The following is an 8,268-nucleotide window of genomic DNA, read 5'->3' as shown; positions in this document are numbered from 1 at the left end:
AACGTAGCTACTAGAACACATAACTTTTATATCGTCCTTTGGTATACAGCATTCTTGATGATACAAGTGAGACTATCTTGAGATACATGCAATGGTACAAATGGCGCCTTGCTAGGTCGTAGCCATTAGCTTAGCTAAAGGCTATTCTAACTGTCTCTCGGCAAATGAGAGAAAGGCTTCGTCAGTGTAGTCGCTAGCAACGTCGTCGTACAACTGGGGCGAGTGCTAGTAAGTCTCTCGAGACCTGCCGTGTGGTGGCGCTCGGTCTGCGATCACTGCCAGTGGCGACACGCGAGTCCGACATGTACTAATGGACCGCGGCCGATTTAAAGCTACCACCTAGCAAGTGTGGTGTCTGGCGGTGACACCACAATACTTCCTGTTGATATGGAATCATGAAATTTGTCAAGAAGCAAGGTTTCACAGTATAAATAGAGAAAAAAATCCGAAAATTGTTTGTTTATAATTATATCACACAATTTTTTTGTCGTTTGTTGTCCTAATGTCTGTTTGTTTGTTGAGACATTTTTTTTTCTCAGGAACGGGTAATTAAAGTTCATGCAAAGGTCTATGGTCCCTTGGCGGCGTATAAAATGTAAGCTTCGAATTCAAAACAGTCAAAACATACGGCCCTTTATGTCACATGTGTGATACTTTGCTGGTATCGATATAGATAACAGGCAAAAATCGTCGAAATTCTCCATTCCCGGGTTGGATGAAGTAGTTATATACATAATTAAGTTTGTACGAAACCCTCTGGGCGTGAGTCCTGTTCACATTTATCCGGAACAGTCCGAGTACTTTCTATTATGGTTTTAAATACTGTTCTTTCCCGATAGTGCCTGCCCCTACGTTCACTTACAAATAAAGATAAGTGCTTTGCTACTTTCAAAATAATTTCATTATTGACCTACATTCAGAAGGCAAGGGGTCCAAGTGCAGGTGTTCAAGAGATCCAAGTGCAACGTGCAAAACATACTGAAATTTCAGTATATAAAATATTTGTAAATATAATTAATGTTTTAATATGCTTTTATGGTGAACTATAACCTTGAGATACATGGTAATGTAGAAAAAAAAGAAAGAAAAAGAAACATGACCTACTGGAATTTTTTTTAACTTCAATTATTTCGAAAAATGCTTTTGTACTTGACCCCTTGGCTTCTAGGCGCCACATACGATAAACACTGGGAGCGCTGATGCAAGTCATTGCCCCTGCAGAGTGCGGCAGAGAATTGTCGTGTAGAACGAACCGCGTCAGTTATGTTATGCGGACTGAATAGCTTCAGGCGAAATCTTTCGCCAGGCCCTCATACTCGGCGGGAGACGCTAATTTCTAGCCGTTTTTACGTTCTCACTGTGAGCTCAGAACTGAACAGAGCGACATGATGCGATCGACGGGCGTACTAGACACAGTGCCAAACGCATCTGTGCAAAACGTCATCAGATTTTCACTGTATTTTCCATTTCGCTACCGATCGTTCCTTTCTTTCCGAATAACCCTCGTATTTGCCGCACGGGGTAGCCGCGCGGTCTATGGGCGCCTTGTCATGGTCTGCACGGGTCCCCTCGTCGGAGGTTCGTGTCCTCCCTCGGACATGGATGTGTGTGTTGTCCTTAGCGTACGTTAGTTGAAGTTAGATTAAGTAGTGCGTAAGCTAAGGGACCGATGACCTCAGCAGTCTGGCCCCATAAAACCTTACCACAAATTTCCAAAATTTTTCCACGAACTGTTACGATGCTGCCAATGAGATGCAAGCATACCCTCTGCAGAGTCCCAGCGGTGGGTGTACCTAAATTCGAACATTCATGGACTGACCGCATTTTGTGTATTTTCCATTCGAATAAAATTTACAAACTTTCGTAGGGGCCAGGGCTTGACTTCTTAATATATATGACTTCTTAATATACATGTTTCTACATTCAGGTCTACTGTTACCAACTGACGCTGCAACTAAAGCAACAAAGTTATTTATTATTTTAACTGTTTGATATTATATGTAGAATAACTTAAAATCTCAATTCTCTGTTCACGAACAGCCTCTATTCCCGCTCCTGTACCTACTAAAGAACCACACAGCATGCGAAGGAAGACATAACACCAACCTCCCGTGTCTTTGTTTGTGGAAACTCAGAGGGAATTTAAGGTTTATACTTCCTCAAAGTTCCAACCAGAATAACAGTGATATGAAGCAAGTAATCAACTAGTTCTAAGGAGGTCAACCAGTTGTCTACAGTTGTATTGCACCCTGTTCCCAAGGCCACAGAAGAGAGTCGTTTCACATTTGTTGGTCTGTTGCCAATCGCAAATGGCCTGCAGGTTTGCGTTGTAATGCACCCTAGCAACCAACAAAGCAAATTTTTTTAGCCCATACTTACTTGAGTTGTTAGGGATGAACTGCCTGACGAAACAATTACCCCTTAAACCTTCTAGCTTTTTATCAGTACTGCAGTGCTCGTCAAATAGGATTTTTACAGTTTTGCACAAAGGAAGTAAATTTTCACATACAATGGCTAAATTGTCAGTCTTCTTTATTTTCTCTCGTGTAACCTTGTTGTCGAAACTTAAACATTATAAGGGGAACCTAAATCGTCTTTCAGTCATTACCAGACGACGTAGTCCCATTTCCATTTCACTGGAGGACCGTATCTTGGCTGTGTGTGCGATTTTCTTTTCTTGGCGTACATTAATACAATATTCCTAACAGAGCTTATATTTGAGTTCTGTTTGTCGGATGAGTATTCGTTTCTCCGGCATAGTGTCACTGTCTTCAGATATATTTGTATCAACAGGTGGTGGAGAGCTAATCATAGCCAAAAAAGCATTCTCAATTGGTGTTCTTGCACTTTTCACCCACTGTAAGTGACTGAAAATATTTTGTCGTCGAGTGCGAATGTTTTTTGGTGGACATACTTTTGGCCATTTTGCAGAAGTGTTCCTCCATATAAAAAATTGGTGAACTTGCTTATCATTATGACTGGAATCCACTTGTTGCTCGATGTTGGTGTTTTTTAATTTTTGTTTTTTCTAAATTTTTCCCCCTACGCTGTCTTCTTCCACATCACTATAAATGCCGAAGTTGTCGCCTAATGCTTCATCTTCCTCCAGCAACGGACTACAATGTCACCATCACGTGCATTTTGCAGATGTGGAACCGCTTTTAGGTCGCAAGACCGCTACGGTCGCAGGTTCGAATCCTGCCTCGGGCATGGATGTTTGTGATGTCCTTAGGTTAGTTAGGTTTAACTAGTTCTAAGTTCTAGGGGACTAATGACCTCAGCAGTTGAGTCCCATAGTGCTCAGAGCCATTTGAACCGCTTTTAGGTCATAGCGAATTAGAAGATAAATAAATACCTGTTTGCAACATATGCAACTAAATAATATTAAAAACTAATAGATTAAGGAAGTAATAATGTATTTACCTTTATTTAGTAACAAAAAAGGTCACGTAGCGTCTGGTAAAGTCCAGCGATGCACCTTCGGAAACCACTTCTACCCTCCAACACCCTATTGCAAATAATGCGGTCTGGATCAGCAACAGTTGTTTGCATTTAGTTAACTGGATGGTAAATGGTGCCACAAGTCGGCCAGTGTACTTGGTGAACAATTTTGCTGACGTTTCAAGCTACTGCAGATAGCTGCCGATGTATTGCTGCGGGGCTGCCGCTGTTGTCGATCAGGGGTGAACAATATTTTCTATTGCAGGACAATATCCCTCTCTGCTATTGTCTGTAAATGCTTCCCTCTCGCTTTCGCCTTGGTGTTCTACTTCTCTCACTGACAGCACTGTACTCACGTGTGTGATAGAGATCCTATATACAGAGAGATCGTAAATAATATGCACAGAGGACGCCATTTTCTTGCCAGAATTTGCAAGGGAAATTCTGTTGCCTGTTGACTAACACAAGACATGGATTTTCACTGAGATTATTGCAGAATATCTAACATGTTATTTAGTATATGACTAACTAAACTAAACTAAACTGAACTCCTCCCGAACAGGCCATGGAGGCCCAAAGCACCGACCGGCCGCCCTGTCACCCTCAGCCCACAGGCGTCACTGGATGCAGATATGGAGGGGCATGTGGTCAGCACACCGCTCTCCCAGCCGCTTGTCAGTTTCTGGGACCGGAGCCGCTACTTCATCTCAATCAAGTAGCGTTTGCACCCCGGTTGCCAACAGCGCTCGGCAGACCGGATGGTCACCCATCCAAGTGCTAGCCCAGCCCGACAGTGCTTAACTTCGGTGATCTGACGGGAACTGGGGTTACCTCTGCGGCAAGGCCACTGGCTTAGTGTATGACTACTGCACATTTAATGCGAAGTAAATTAAATTGTGGCTTCATACAGTATATAGGCCGTTTATTACAAGGTTCCGGAGAGAATGGGAATCGACCAGAAAAAAAATTGTATTATTTTAGACGCTCATTTTCATGCAATTAATAATTAAACATAAGAAGATTATGATATCGAATTTGTCAATTGACATTTCAGTTCTATAAATGCAGTTCACATAAAAGTAAAAAAAAAAAAAAGTTGGTGACAGTGAGATCGAACTACCGACAGTATGATTTATAATGTTGGAATGCTACTTATTTTTTTTAATCTTTATTTTTTCTTCTTGACCTCTTTCTATTTTATTGTAAGTGCTGTACCGACTTTCTTTTTCCCAATGCTTGAAACAAGGAAAACATCTTACTTTCAATTAATTTTTAATTTTTTATTTATTCATTTATTTTTGAATTTTCGGTTTGTTAGGGCCGCAGTCAGCTACAGGTTGAAGGAGACAAGGTGGGCAGGGTTCGAATCCCGAGGTTTGGACACGATGCCTGACCCTTCCCGCCGCCGTGCTCCACCGTTACACCGTTCATATTAATTTTACTTATTTATTTATTTCATTTTTTGTGCGTATGTATACTTATTTATTGAGCTACATTCGACATTGCGAGAGAAAAGCGAAACGTTTTTTTAGGTATTAGTGCCTACGAATTTTCAAAGTCGGTTTTTTTCTGCGCAAGACAAGTGAAATGAAATGATCGTATGGCATTGATGGCCGGTGGTCCCCATTTGGGGTAGCTGGACCGTCGAATTCCAAATCCTTTCGGTTGACGCCACATTAGGCGACTTGCTTGTCGATGATGATGAAATGAGGGGGACAACACAACGCCCAGTCCCCGAGCGGAGAAAATCTCTCACGCTGCCGGAAATCAATTCCAGGACTGCTACATGGCAGCCAAACGCAATGACCACTCAGCCAAGGAGGCGGACTCACAAGACAAAGAAATCTTTAGACACGGTATGTTACAGGCCGAAACAGTTTTTCAGAAGTCTTCAAAGCAAAACTCTAACCTCAGAAAGCACTGTGAACATACGAATAATGAGAGATCTGTGAGGGAAAAAAAATGGCATCGCAGCTGATCAGCCAATACACGCAAATTCACCAGTGGCCTCTCTCTCTCGCTCTCTGTATATACACTATCTAGCGTCTGAGCGAAAACAATATCGTTTCGCTTTTGCTCGAAAGTTGCACTGGTAAACACAAATATGTGTTCTTTTACTTGTTTGTTGTTGCGAGTCAGGTTTGTACAGGAATGCAGACGTGGACAACTATGATAACTATGGATTCCATAAATTCCATTCATCTACGAACTGAGCTATTGGACGTCGAAGTAATACAATGATCGCAATCTCAGAAAAGGACACCTGGAGCGCTGTTGCCGATGAGCTCGGACTCAACGCCTGATGAAATATACAATAAAATTCCCATGTCATCAAACCTACGCCAAATGCGAGGCAGGAAAGTTACGTTGCAAGGTTGCTCTTCATCCACATGTCTTGCGTTTGATGTCATGAGTTTTATACATGAAGCAGGAATTGATAGTGTAAACAGTGGCGTGACCCGCTGAACGAAAATAAAATATAAATTGCATTTATTGTGCCATACGAAAGCATACTAACCACGCCAGCGGTGGGTTCTTTGGTTTGCTCCGGAAAGAGACTGAGCGTAACTACAACATACAAAATATTAGTTCATTTTATTGCAAAACAAATATAAAGATTAACTTAACTTTGTACAATCAGTTTCCACAGGAATGTTCTGACAATGGGAGGTCACGACGTTGGGATCACAGATTTACTTGAAGCTTTGAACACCTTTAGTAGGCCAATAAAACAACATAATGTGTAAGTAGTAAGGTGGACTACTCTGGGTGTTCCAAGGAAATCGCAAGAGAAGTTTTACTCGTCTATTATATGGCCTATGCATCTGTGAGTAGGTGGGGGACATCAGAGTTCATGGTGATCAAATGGCTTTGATACTTCGCAATTACAACTAAATATGCGAGTGCAGAGGAGTATATACACTGTATAATGAACGAACACCATAATCTTACAGAGAGTCGGAAATACAAATCTTTGTTTCAAAATTTCGTGTGAACGTGGGAGGTTGATCCTCAAAGAATACGCCGACACACTCCCTGCTTTCATCGGTAACGACGTGGACTTTCGTCTCGACGCCTTGCTTCTCGCATCCCAAATATTTCCAGTAGATTCAATTCTGGCCATTAACCTGTCAACAACGAAAATCTCTGTGAGATGAGGACCAGAATTTCGACCACCAGACGGCTTCAAAATCGCTGCGAGTTTAGAGTGCTATAACGTACCGTGCGATAACCATTTCACTAGATGCCCGTCAAATGGTGACATTACTACGGTTACTCTCATAAAATTTTCTTACGATAAAAAATCGTTCTTCCAAGATAAGTAATTCCATACTGCTCCATCTTTATTAGTGGTAATCTGGTATGCACCTGAAATGTCAATATGCATAGTGACTCACATAAGACACAACACCCCTTTTATTTCGTGGACGGTTACACACATCGAAACGCGGTTTCCGGCAAATGTTAGAGCGTCGAGCGGCACGTAGTTTTCTTGTTTGGTTAGTGTTTTCAGCGCTGATATCAATGTAGATATTGAAACAAGTATGGTTTTTCAGTATAACCATATACTACGTTTTCGCCACATTCGATAGCTCTTGTGGAAGACAATCACAGTGATGCAGCGTTTGCTAGTGTTGATGTTGAGACCTGTCGTAAAAATTTCGAGAAATGGCCTAGAATGTGAGAGCATTAGCGGTGCGGAAACTGCCAAGGTGAGATCTTGTGCTAAACTGTGTCAGAATGTCAACACGTTTAACTATTTACTTGTCTGCACTGCAGGCCGCGCAATTCTGCTTCTATACTCCTGGAAATGGAAAAAAGAACACATTGACACCGGTGTGTCAGACCCACCATACTTGCTCCGGACACTGCGAGAGGGCTGTACAAGCAATGATCACACGCACGGCACAGCGGACACACCAGGAACCGCGGTGTTGGCCGTCGAATGGCGCTAGCTCAAACGTACTACGTATGTAACATGTTACAGATAGCGTGTTTATTGAACTGTAAATGCCTTAAAACTATAAGCGACTACATGGGGTCTATAGCGAGCGCTACAGTAAACAAAAGTGGTTTGTTGTGACCACATTGCCACTGGGTCTTCACGTTGTATGTGGAAGGTTCTGGAAATTATCACTGTAAACACGGGATTCTATTATTAAATAATGAAAGTTTGTTCTTTTAAAGTTAATGCACAATTTGCTGCAGAATGTATTTAAATAGCTTGAAGCTTTTAATAATGAATATAATAGTTACTGCTTTCGGTTACAATTGTTTTTAGTTAAATTCATATTGTTCAAGATGGGCGTGTTTTATTATTAAAGAAAAGGTCAAATCTATTTCCCCTCTCTGGGTTTCTAAACATTACAAATAGATGTGTTGCCTAAGCATACTGCAATTTAGTTAAAGATAATTTCACACCTGACGCGTTTCGGTTTTATTTATAAAGCATCGTACCGGTTATTCTGCAAATTGCAAACATATATGTGTACATTTTTGGTTGTTTTAAATTAAAAATAGCGGTTTGTTTATAAAGCGGTTGATGTCGAACGACTTCGTTTCACATATACACTTGGCGGTTTTTTGCATTTGTGCAGCAATTTTTGTGCTGCATTTGCGTTATTTACACTTCACCTCGCTTTTTTAAAGTGAGTTTAAGTGATGTGTGTTTTCACCCAGCATAGTAATACAGTCTGTTCGTTTGTTTTCGTGTAGGTTTTGAGCGTTTCCAATCTGTAAATCTACATTTTTTTTCGAAAATTAATAAATCCGTGTGCCTGCGCGTGCGCGCCTGTGTGTTTGTGTGTGTATGTGTGTGTGTGTGTG

At 41.4% G+C, this 8,268-nt stretch overlaps 1 pseudogene; it reads right to left on the bottom strand.

Annotated features, from left to right (window-relative positions):
- Positions 1-4,175: 4,175 nt before the first annotated feature.
- On the bottom strand, positions 4,176-4,293 carry LOC126207557 (5S ribosomal RNA; annotated as a pseudogene).
- Between the last annotated feature and the right edge of the window lie 3,975 nt (positions 4,294-8,268).

Source organism: Schistocerca nitens, chromosome 1 (genome assembly GCF_023898315.1).
Source record: "Schistocerca nitens isolate TAMUIC-IGC-003100 chromosome 1, iqSchNite1.1, whole genome shotgun sequence".
Classification (NCBI taxonomy): domain Eukaryota; kingdom Metazoa; phylum Arthropoda; class Insecta; order Orthoptera; family Acrididae; genus Schistocerca; species Schistocerca nitens.
Note: the sequence above shows the minus strand (reverse complement) of the source record. Positions and strands in the feature narration are given on the sequence as shown.